Source organism: Pan troglodytes, chromosome 13, assembly GCF_028858775.2.
Source record: "Pan troglodytes isolate AG18354 chromosome 13, NHGRI_mPanTro3-v2.0_pri, whole genome shotgun sequence".
Lineage (NCBI taxonomy): Eukaryota > Metazoa > Chordata > Mammalia > Primates > Hominidae > Pan > Pan troglodytes.
Window position 1 is genome coordinate 7,289,513 of NC_072411.2, and position 13,032 is coordinate 7,302,544.

The window sequence follows — 13,032 nt, forward strand, 5'->3', positions numbered from 1 at the left end:
TGCACTGTCACCTGTAAAACATGGAAATAACTATACAGTCATCTGTGTAAACATGGAAATATCTACAATGCCATCTGTATACACATGGAAATATCTACACAGCCATCTGTATAAACATGTAAATATCTACACTGCTATCTCTATAAACATGGAAATATCTACACCGCCATCTCTATAAACATGAAAATATCTACACTGCCATCTCCATAAACATGAAACTAACTACTCCGCCATCTGTATAAACATGGAAACATCTGCACCGCCATCTGTGTGAATATGGAAATATCTACTATGCCATCTATATAAAGATATAAATGTCTGCACCGCGAGCTGTATAAACATGAAAATATCTACATCGCTATCTGTATAAACGTGGAAATACCAACACCGCTACAGGTATAAACATGGAAATATCTACAACGCCATCTATATAAACATGGAAATATCTACACCGCTATGTGTATAAACATGGAAATACCCACACCGCTATCTCTATAAACATGGAAATATCCACACCACCATCGGCATATCCATGGAAATATCTACAACGCCTTCTGTATAAAGATGGAAATACCTACACGACAATCTGTGTACAGATGGAAATATCAATACCGCCATCTGTACAAACATAAAAATATCTATACCGCCATCTGTATACACATAGAAATACCTACACTGCAGTCTGTATAAACACGGAAATATCTACACTGGTATCTGTATAAACATGGAAATATCTACACCACGATCTGTATAAACATGGAAATATTTACACCGCTATCTGTATAAACCTGGAAATATCTACACTTCTATCTCTATAAATATGGAAATATCTACACCGCCATCTGTACAAACATGGAAATAACTACACCGCTACTTCTATAAACAAGGAAATATCTACACCGCGATCTGTTTAAGCATGGAAATATATACTCAGACATCTGTTTATACATGGAAATATCTACACCGCTATCTGATTAAACATGGATATATCTCCACTGCTATCTCTATAAACATCAAAATGTCTACACCGCCATCTGTATAAACATGGAAATACTTACAAAGTTATCTGTATAAACATGGAAATATCTGCACTGCCATCTGTATAAACATGGAAATATCTACACAGCCATGTGTACATAAATAGAAATATCTACACAGCTATCTATATAAACATGGAAATAACTACACCGCTATTTGTATAAACATGGAAATAACTCCACTGCTATCTCTATAAACATCGAAATATCTACACCGCCATCTGTATAAACATGTAAATACTTACAAAGTCATTGTATAAACATGGAAATATCTACACCGCCATCTGTATAAACATGGAAATATCTTCACAGCCAAGTGTACATACATGGAAATATCTACACCACTATATAAACATGGAAATAACTACAACGCTATCTGTATATACATGGAAATATCTACACCACCATCTACATATCCTTAAAAATATCTGCGCCGCCATCTGTATAAACATGGAAATATATACACAGACATCTGTTTATACATGGAAATATCTAAACAGCAATCTGTATAAACATGCTAATAACTACACCGCTATCTGTATAAATGTGGAAATATTTGCACCGCTATCTCTATAAACATGTTAATATCACCACCGCGATCTGTATAAACATGGAAATATCTACACCATGATCTGTATAAACATGGAAATAACTACACCGCGATCTGTATAAACATGGAAATAACTACACCGTGATCTGTACAAACATGGAAATATCTACACCGCCATCTCTATAAACATGGAAATATCTACACCCCTATCTGTATAAACGTGGAAATATCCACACAGCTATCTCTATAAACATGGAAAAATCAACACCGCAATCTCTATGAACATGGAAATATCTACACCGCCATCTCTATAAACATGGAAATATCTTCACCGCGATCAGTATAAACATGGAAATATCTACACCGCTATCTGTATAAACATGGAAATATCTCCACTGCTATCTCTATAAACATCGAAATATCTACAGCGCCATCTGTATAAACATGGAAATACTTACAAAGTTATCTGTATAAACATGGAAATATCTACACCGCCATCTGTATAAACATGGAAATATCTACACAGCCATGTGTATATACATGGAAATATCTACACCGCTATCTATATGAACATGGAAATAACTACCCCGCTATCTGTATAAACATGGAAATATCTCCACTGCTATCTCTATAAACATAGAAATATCTACACCGCCATCTGTATAAACATGGAAATATCTGCACCGCTATCTGTATAAACATGGAAAAACCTACACCGCTGTCTCTATAACCATGGAAATATGTACAGCGCTATGCGTATAAACATGGAAATATCTCCACTGCTCTCTGTATAAACATGGAAATATCTGCACCGTTATCTCTATAAACATGGAAATATGTACAAAGACATCTGTATAAACATGGAAATACCTACACAGTCATGTGTAGGAACATTGAAATATCTACACTGCCATCTGTAAAAACATGGAAATATCTACACAGTCATCTGAATAAACATGGAAATATCTACACAGCCATCTGTATATACATGGAAATATCTACACCGCTATCTGTATAAACCTGGAAATAACTACACCGCTATTTCTATAAACAAGGAATTATCTACACCGTGATCTGTATAAACATGGAAATATCTACACTGCTATTTGTATAAAAAAGGAAATATCTACACCGCTATCTGTATAAACATGGAAATAACTACAACGCTATTTGTATAAACAAGGGAATATCTGCACCGTGATCTGCATAAACATGGAAATAACTACACCGCTCTTTGTATAAACAGGGAAATATCTACACCGCCAACTGTTTAAACATGGAAATATATACACAGACATCTGTTTATACATGGAAATATCTAAACCGCTATCTGTAGAAACATGCTAATAACTACACCGCTATCTGCGTAAATGTGGAAATATTTGCTCCGCTATCCCTATAAACATGGTAATATCAACACCGCGATCTGTATAAACATGGAAATATCTACAAAGCCATCTGTATAAACATGGAAATACCAACACAGTCATGTGTAGGAACATGGAAAATCTATACCGCGATCTGTATAAACATGGAAATACCTACACCACCATCTGCATATCCATGGAAATATCTACGCCGCCATCTGTATAAACATGGAAATATCTACACGGCCATCTGTGTATAGATGGATATATCAAAACCCCCATATGTACAAACATGCAAATATCTACACCGCTATCTCAATAAACATCGAAATATCTACACCGCCATCTCTATAAACATGAAAATATCTGCACTGCCGTCTGTAAAAACGTGGAAATACCTATAGAGTCATCTGCATAAACATGGAAATATCTACAATGCCGTCTGTATACACATGGAAATATCTACACAGCCATCTGTATAAACATGTAAATATCTATACTGCTATCTCTATAAACATGGAAATATCTACACCGCCATCTCTATAAACATGAAAATATCTACACTGCCATCTCCATAAACGTGGTACTATCTACTCCGCCATCTGTATAAACATGGAAACACCTACACCGACATCTCTGTGAATAAGGAAGTACCTACAATGCCATCTGTATAAAGATATAAATATCTGCACCGCGAGCTGTATAAACATGGAAATACCTACATCACTATCTGCATAAACGTGGAAATACCAACAGCGCTATCGGTATAAACATTGAAATATCTACAACGCCATCTATATAAATATGGAAATACCTACACCGCTATCTCTATAAACATGGAAACATCCATACCGCCATCTGCATATCCATGGAAATATCTACAACGCCATCTGTATAAAGATGGAAATATCTACACGGCAATCTGTGTACAGATGGAAATATCAACACCGCCATCTGTACAAACATGGAAATATCTACACCGCTATCTGTATAAACATAGAAATATCTACACTGCAGTCTGTATAAACATGGAAATATCTACACTGCAATCTGTATAAACATGGAAATATCTACACCGCTATCTGTAAAAATATGAAATATCTAAACCACAATCTCTATAAAAATGGAAATATCTACACTGCTATCTCTATAAACATGGAAATATCCTCACTGCTATCTCTATGAACATGTTTATATCTACACCGCTATCTAAATAAACATGGAAATATCTACACTGCCATCTCTATAAACATGGAATTATCTACACCGCCATGTGTACAAACATGGAAATATCTACACAGCTATCTGTATAAACTTGGAAATATCTACACCGCGATTTGTATAAACATGGAAATATCTACACCGCGATCTGTATAAACATGGAAATGTCTTCACCACGATCTGTATAAACATGGAAATATCTACACCGCTATCTGTATAAACATCGTAATATCTACAGCACCATTTATATAAACATGGAAATATCTACACCGCGATCTGTATAAACATGGAAATATCTACACCGCGATCTGTATAAACATGGAAATATCTACACCGCTACCTGTATAAACTTGGAAATATCTACAAAGCTATCTCTATAAACATGGAAATATCTACACCGCTATCTGTATAAACATGGAAATATCTACACTGTCTTCTGTATAAACATGGAAATATGTCAACTGAAATCTGTGGAAAGATGGAAATATCTACACCACGATCTGTATAAATATGAAAATATCTACACCGCTATCTGTGTAAAGATGGAAATATCTACATTGCAATCTGTGCAAAGATGGAAATATCTACACCGCTATCTCTGTAAACATGGAAATATCTACGCCATTATCTGTATAAACATGGAAATATCTACATCGCTATCTGTATAAACATGGATATATCTACACTGTTATCTGTATAAACATGGAAATATCTACACCGCTATCTGTATAAATATGGAAATAAGTACACCGCCGTTTTTGTAAACATACAAATATCAACAGAGTCATCTGTATACACATGGAAATATCTACACAGCCATGTGTATAAACATGGATGTATCTACACAACTATCTCTATAAACAAGGAAATACCTACAGCGCTATCTCTATAAACATGGAAATATCAACAAGACAATCTCTACAAACATGGAAATATCTACACCGCCATCTATATAAACATGAAAATATCTACACTGCCATCTCCATAAACATGGAACTATCTACACCGCCATCTGTATAAACATACAAATATCTACACCGCTATCTGAGTAAAGATGGAAATATCTACACCGCTGTCTCTATAAACATGGAAATATCTACACAGCCATCTGTATAAACATGGAAATATCTACACTGCTATCTCCATAAACATGGAAATATCTACACCGCTATCTGTATAAACATGGAAATATCTACATCGCTATCTGTATAAATAGGGAAATATCTTCACCGCTATCTGTATAAACATGGAAATAGCTACACCGCTATCTGTATAAATTTGGAAATATCTACACTGCTATCTGTATAAACATGGAAATATCTACATGGCTATCTCTATAAACATGGAAATATCAACACCGCTATCTGCATAAACACGGTAATATATACACCGCTATCTGCATAAACATGGAAATATCTACACCGCTATCTGCATAAACATGGAAATACCTACACTGCCATCTGTATAAACATGGAAATACCTGCACCGCGAGCAGAATAAACCTGGAAATGTCTACACCGCTATGTGTATAAACATGGAAATATCAACAACACTATCTGTATAAGCACGGTAATATCTACACCGCTATCTGAATAAACATGGAAATATCTACTCCACTATCTTTATAAACATGGAAATACCTACACCACCATCTCTATAAACATGGAATTATCTACACCGCTATCTCTATAAACATAGAAATATATACACCGCCATCTCTATAAACATGGAAATATCTACACCGCCGTCTGCACAAACATGGAAATATCTACACCGTGATCTGTATAAACATGGAAATATCTACACCTCTACCTGTCTAAACCTGCAAATATCTACACCACTATCTGTATAAACATGGAAATATCTACACCGCTATCTGTATAAACTTAGAAATATGTACACCGCCATCTGTATAAACAGGGAAATATCTCCATGGCCATCTGTATAAACATGGAAAGATCTCCACCGCTATCTGTATAAACATGGAAATATCTGCAACATTATCTGTGTAAACATGGAAATATCTACACAGCTATCTGTGTAAACATGGAAATATGTACACCGCTATCTGTGTAAAGATGGAAATATCTACACCGCAATCTGTGCAAATATGGAATTATCTACACCGCCATCTCTGTAAACGTGGAGATATCGACACCGCTATGTGTATAAACATGGAAATATCTACACCACAATCTGTATAAACATAGAAATATCTACACCACTGTCAGTATAAACATGGAAATATCTACACCATCTGTATAAACATGGAAATATCTACACCAACATCTAAATAAACATGGAAATATCTACACCACCATCTGAATAAACTTGGAAATATCTACACCGCTATCTGTATAAATATGGAAATATCTACACCGCTATCTGTATAAACATGGCAACATCTACACCGCTATCTCTATAAACATGGAAATATCTACACCGCTGTCTGTATAAAGATGGAAATATCTACAACACTATCTGTATAAACATGGAAATATCTACACTGCCATCTGTATAAACATGGAAATTTCTACACAACCATCTGTATAAACACGGAAGTATCTACACAGCCATCTCTATTAGCATGAAAATATCTACATCGCTATCTGTATAAACATGGAAATATCTACACGGCTATCTATTTAAACATCGAAACATCTACACCGCTATCTGTATAACATGGAAATATCTACACCGCTATCTTTATAAACATGCAAATATCTACAACGCTATCTGTGTAAACATGGAAATATCCGCACCGCTATCTGTGTAAAGATGGAAATATCTACACCGCAATCTGTGTAAAGATGGAAATTAATACACCGCAATGTGTGCAAAGATGGAGATATCTACACAGATATCTGTGTAAACAGGGTAATATCTTCACTGCTATCTGTATGAACATGGAAATATCTACTCCGCCATCTGTAAAAACATGGAAATATCTACACATTCATCTGTATAAACTTCGAAATATCTACAGCTCCATCTGTATCACCATGGAAATATCTACACTGCCGTCTGCATACACATGGAAATATCTACACAGCCATCTGTATAAACAAGGAAATATCTACTCCGCTATCTCTATAAACATGGAAATACCTACACCGCTATCTGTATAGACACGGAAATAAATTCACCTTTTTCTGTAAACATGGAAATATATACACTGCTATCTGTATAAACTTGGAAATATCTACACCGCCATCTGTATAAACATGGAAATATCTACATCGCTATATGTATAGACATTGAAATATCTCCACTGATATATCTATAAACACGGAAATATCTACACCGTTATCTTTATAAACATGGAAATATCTACACCGCCATCTGTATAAACATGGAAATATCTCCACCGCTATCTGTTTAAACATGGAAATATCTACACCGCAATCTGTGTAAACATGGAAATATCTACACCGCTATCTGTATAAACATGGAAATACCTACATAGCTATCTGTAGAAACATGAAAATAGCTACATCGCTATCTGTATAAACAAGGAAATAGCTCCACCGCTATCTCTCTAAACATGGAAATATCTACACCGCTATCTGTATAAACATTGAAATAACAACAGCGCTATCTGTATAAACATGGAAATATCTACAATACTATCTGTGTAACCATGGTAATATCTACACCGCTATCTGTATAAACATGGAAATATCTACTCCGCTATCTGTATAAACATGGAAAAATCTACACCACGATCTGTATAAACATGGAAAATCTACACCGCTACCTGTATAAACATGGAAATATCTACTCCGCTATCTCTATAAACATGGAAATATCTAAAACTCTATCTGTGTAAACATGGAAATAACTACACAGCTATCTGTGTAAACATGGAAATATGTACACCGCTATCTGTATAAACATGGAAATATCTACACTCCCATCTGTATACACATGGAAATATCAACACAGCCATCTGTATAGCCTTGGACATATCTACAAAGCCATCTGTAGAAACATGGAAATATCTACATGGCTATCTGTATAAACATGGAAATATCTACACCGCAATCTGTATAAACATGGAAATATCTACACCGCTATCTGTATAAACATGGAAATATCTACACCACTATCTGTATAAAACTGGAAATATCTACACCGTCATCTGTATAAACATGGAAATATCTCCACCGCTATCTGTATAATCGTGGAAATATCTACACCGCTATCTGTATAAACATGGAAATATCTACACTTCCATCTGTATAAACATGGAAATACCTACACTTCCATCTGTGTACACATGGAAATATCTACACAGCCATCTCTATAAACTTGGAAATATCTACACCGCTATCTGTATAAACGTGGAAATATCTACACCGCTATCTGTATAATCGTGGAAATATCTACACCTCCATCTGTATAAACATGGAAATATCTACACTTCCATCTGTATACACATGGAAATATCTACACAGCCATGTGTATAAACTTGGTAATATCTACACTGCTCTCTCTGTAAACATGGAAATGCCTACACTGCAATCTGTATAAACAGGTAAACATCTACACCGCTATCTGTATAAACATGGAAATATCTACCCTGCTATCTGTACAAACATGCAGATATCTACAATGCTTTCTGTGTAAACATGGAAATATCTACACCGCTATCTGGGTAAACATGGAAATATCTACAACGCTATCTGTATAAACATGGAAAGATCTTCACTGCTGTCTGTATAAACATAGAAATATGTACATCGCTGTCTGTATAAACATGGAAATATCTCCACCGCTATCTGTATAAGCATGGAAATATCTACACCACTATCTTTATAAAATGGAAATATTTACACCGCTATCTTCATAAACATGGAAATATCAACAACAATATCTGTATAAACATGGAAATATCTACATGGCTCTCTCTATGAACATGGAAATATCTACACCGCCATCTGAATAAACATGGAAATACCTACAAGGTCATCTATATAAACATAGAAATATCTACACCACAATCTGTATAAACATGGAAATATCTACATGGCTATCTCTATAAACTTGGAAATATCTACACGGCCATCTGTATAAACATGGAAATGTCTACAGAGTCATCTGTGTGAACATGGAAATATCTACAACAATATCTGAATAAACATAGAAATATCTACACTGCCATCTGTATAAACATGGAAATTTCTACACAACCATCTGTATAAACATGGAAGTATCTACAGAGCCTTCTCTATAAGCATGAAAATATCTACATCGCTATCTGTATAAACATGGAAATATCTACACGGCTATCTGTTTAAACATGGAAACATCTCCATCGCTATCTGTATAAACATGGAAATATCTACACCGCTATCTTTACAAACATGCAAATATGTACAACGCTATCTGTGTAAACATGGAAATATCCGCACCGCTATCTGTGTAAAGATGGAAATATGTACACCGCAATCTGTGTGAAGATGGAAATAAATACACCGCAATCTGTGCAAAGATGGAGATATCTACACAGATATCTGCGTAAACAGGGTAATATCTACACTGCTATCTGTATGAACATGGAAATATCTACACCGCCATCTGTAAAAACATGGAAATATCTACAAATTCATCTGTATAAACATCGAAATATCTACAGCTCCATCTGTATAACCATGGAAATATCTCCACTGCCGTCTGCATACACATGGAAATATCTACACAGCCATGTGTTTAAACAAGGAAATATCTACACCGCTATCTGTGTAAACATGGAAATACCTACACCGCTATCTGTATAGACACGGAAATAAATTTACCTTCATCTGTAAACATGGAAATATCTACACCGCTATCTGTATAAACTTGGTAATATCTACACCGCCATCTGTATAAACATGGAAATATCTATATCACTATCTGTATAGACATTGAAATATCTCCACTGATATCTCTATAAACACGGAAATACCTACACCGTTATCTTTATAAACATGGAAATATCTACACAGCCATCTGTATAAACTTGGAAATATCTACACCGCTATCTCTGTAAACATGGAAATGCCTACACTGCAATCTGTATAAACATGGAAACTTCTACACCGCTATCTGTATAAACATGGAAATATCTACACTGCTATCTGTACAAACACGCAAATATCTACAATGCTATCTGTGTAAACATGGAAATATCTACACCGCTATCTGTGTAAACATGGAAATATCTACAACGCTATCTGTATAAACATGGAAAGATCTTCACCGCTGTCTGTATAAACATGGAAATATCTACATCGCTGTCTGTATAAACATGGAAATATCTCCACCGCTATGTGTATAAGCATGGAAATATCTACACCACTATGTTTATAAACATGGAAATATTTACACCGCTATCTGCATAAACATGGAAATATCATCAACAATATCTGTATAAACATGGAAATATCTACATGGCTACCTCTATGAACATGGAAATATCTACACCGCCATCTGAATAAACATGGAAAAAAATACATGGTCATCTGTATAAACATAGAAAGATCTACACCACAATCTCTATAAACATGGAAATATCTACATGGCCATCTGTATAAACATGGAAATATCTACAGAGTCACCTGTGTAAACATGGAAATATCTACACCAATATCTGAATAAACATAGAAATATCTACACTGCCATCTGTATAAACATGGAAATGTCTACACAGTCATCTCTATAAACGTGGAAATATCTGCACCGCTATCGGTATTAACATGGAAATAGCCACACCGCTATCTGTAGAAACATGGAAATATCTACACCGCCATCTGTAAAAATTTGAAAATAACTACAGAGTAATCTGTATAAACATGGAAATATCTACACCTCCATCTGTATAAACATGGAAATATCTACACTGCAATCTGTATACACATGGAAATATCTACACAGCCATCTGTAGAAACTTGGAAATATCTACACCGCTATCCCTGTAAACTTGGATATACCTACACCGCAATCAGTATAAACATGGAAATATCTATGAAGCTATCTGTATAAACATGGAAATATCTACACCGCTATCTGTATAAACATGGAAATACCTACACTGCCATCTGTATAAACATGGAAACAACTACACCGCTATCTATATAAACATGGAAATATCTACACCGCTATCTTTATAAACATGCAAATATCTACAACGCTATCTGTGTAAACATGGAAATATCCGCACCGCTATCTGTGTAAAGATGGAAATATCTACACCGCAATCTGTGTAAACATGGAAATAAATACACCGCAATCTGTGCAGAGATGGAGATATCTACACAGATATCTGTGTAAACAGGGTAATATCTACACTGCTATCTGTATGATCATGGAAATATCTACACCGCCATCTGTAAAAACATGGAAATATCTACACATTCATCTGTATAAACATGGAAATATCTACACCAATATCTGAATAAACATAGAAATATCTACACTGCCATCTGTATAAACATGGAAATATCTACACAGTCATCTCTATAAACGTGGAAATATCTGCACCGCTATCTGTATAAACATGGAAATAGCCACACCGCTATCTGTAGAAACATGGAAATATCTACACCGCCATCTGTAAAAATATGAAAATATCTACAGAGTAATCTGTATAAACATGGAAATATCTACACCTCCATCTGTATAAACATGGAAATATCTACACTGCCATCTGTATACACATGGAAATATCTACACAGGCATCTGTATAAACTCGGAAATATCTACACCGCTATCTCTGTATACATGGAAATACCTACACCGCAATCTGTATAAACATGGAAATATCTACACAGCTATCTGTACAAACATGGAAATATCTACACCTCTATCTTTATAAACTTGGAAATATCTACACCGCTATCTCTATAAACATGGGAATATCTAGACCGCCATCTGTAAAAACATGGAAATATATACACATTTATCTGTATAAACAGGGAAATATCTACACCACCATCTTTATAAACATGGAAATATCTACACTGCCATCTGTATACTCATGGAAATATCTACACAGCCGTCTGTAGATACATGGAAATATCTACACCGCTATCTCTATAAACATGGAAATAACTACACCGCAATCTGTATCAACATGGAAATATCTACACCGCTATCTGTATAAACATGGATATATCTACACCACTATCTGTATAAACATGGAAATATCTACACCGCTATCTGTATAAATATGGAAATACCTACACCGCTATCTCTATAAACATTTAGATGTCTACACCGATATCTGTATAAACATGTAAATATCTACAGGGCTATCTATATAAACATGGAAATATATACACCGCCATCTATATAATCATGGAAATAACAACACAGTCATCTATATAAACATGGAAATATCTCCACCACAATCTCTATGAACATGAAAATATCTACACAGCCATCTGTGAAAACATGAAAATATCTACGGAGTCATCTGTATAATCATGGAAATATTTACACCTCCATCTGAATAAACATGGAAATATCTACACTGCCATCTGTATAAACATCGAAATACCTACACAGCCATCTGTATATACATGGAAATAACTACACCGCTATCTCTATAAACATGGAAATATCTACATGGGTATCTCTACACACATGGAAATATCTACACCGCCATCTGTATAAACATGGAAATATCTACACAGCTCTCTGTATAAACATGGAAATATCTACACCGCCGTCTCTATAAACATGGAAATGTCTACATCGCTATCTGTAAAAACATGGAAATGTCTACACCGCTATCTCTATAAACATGGAAATACCTACACCGTTATCTGTATAAACTTGGAAATATTTACATCGCTATCTGTTTAAACATGGA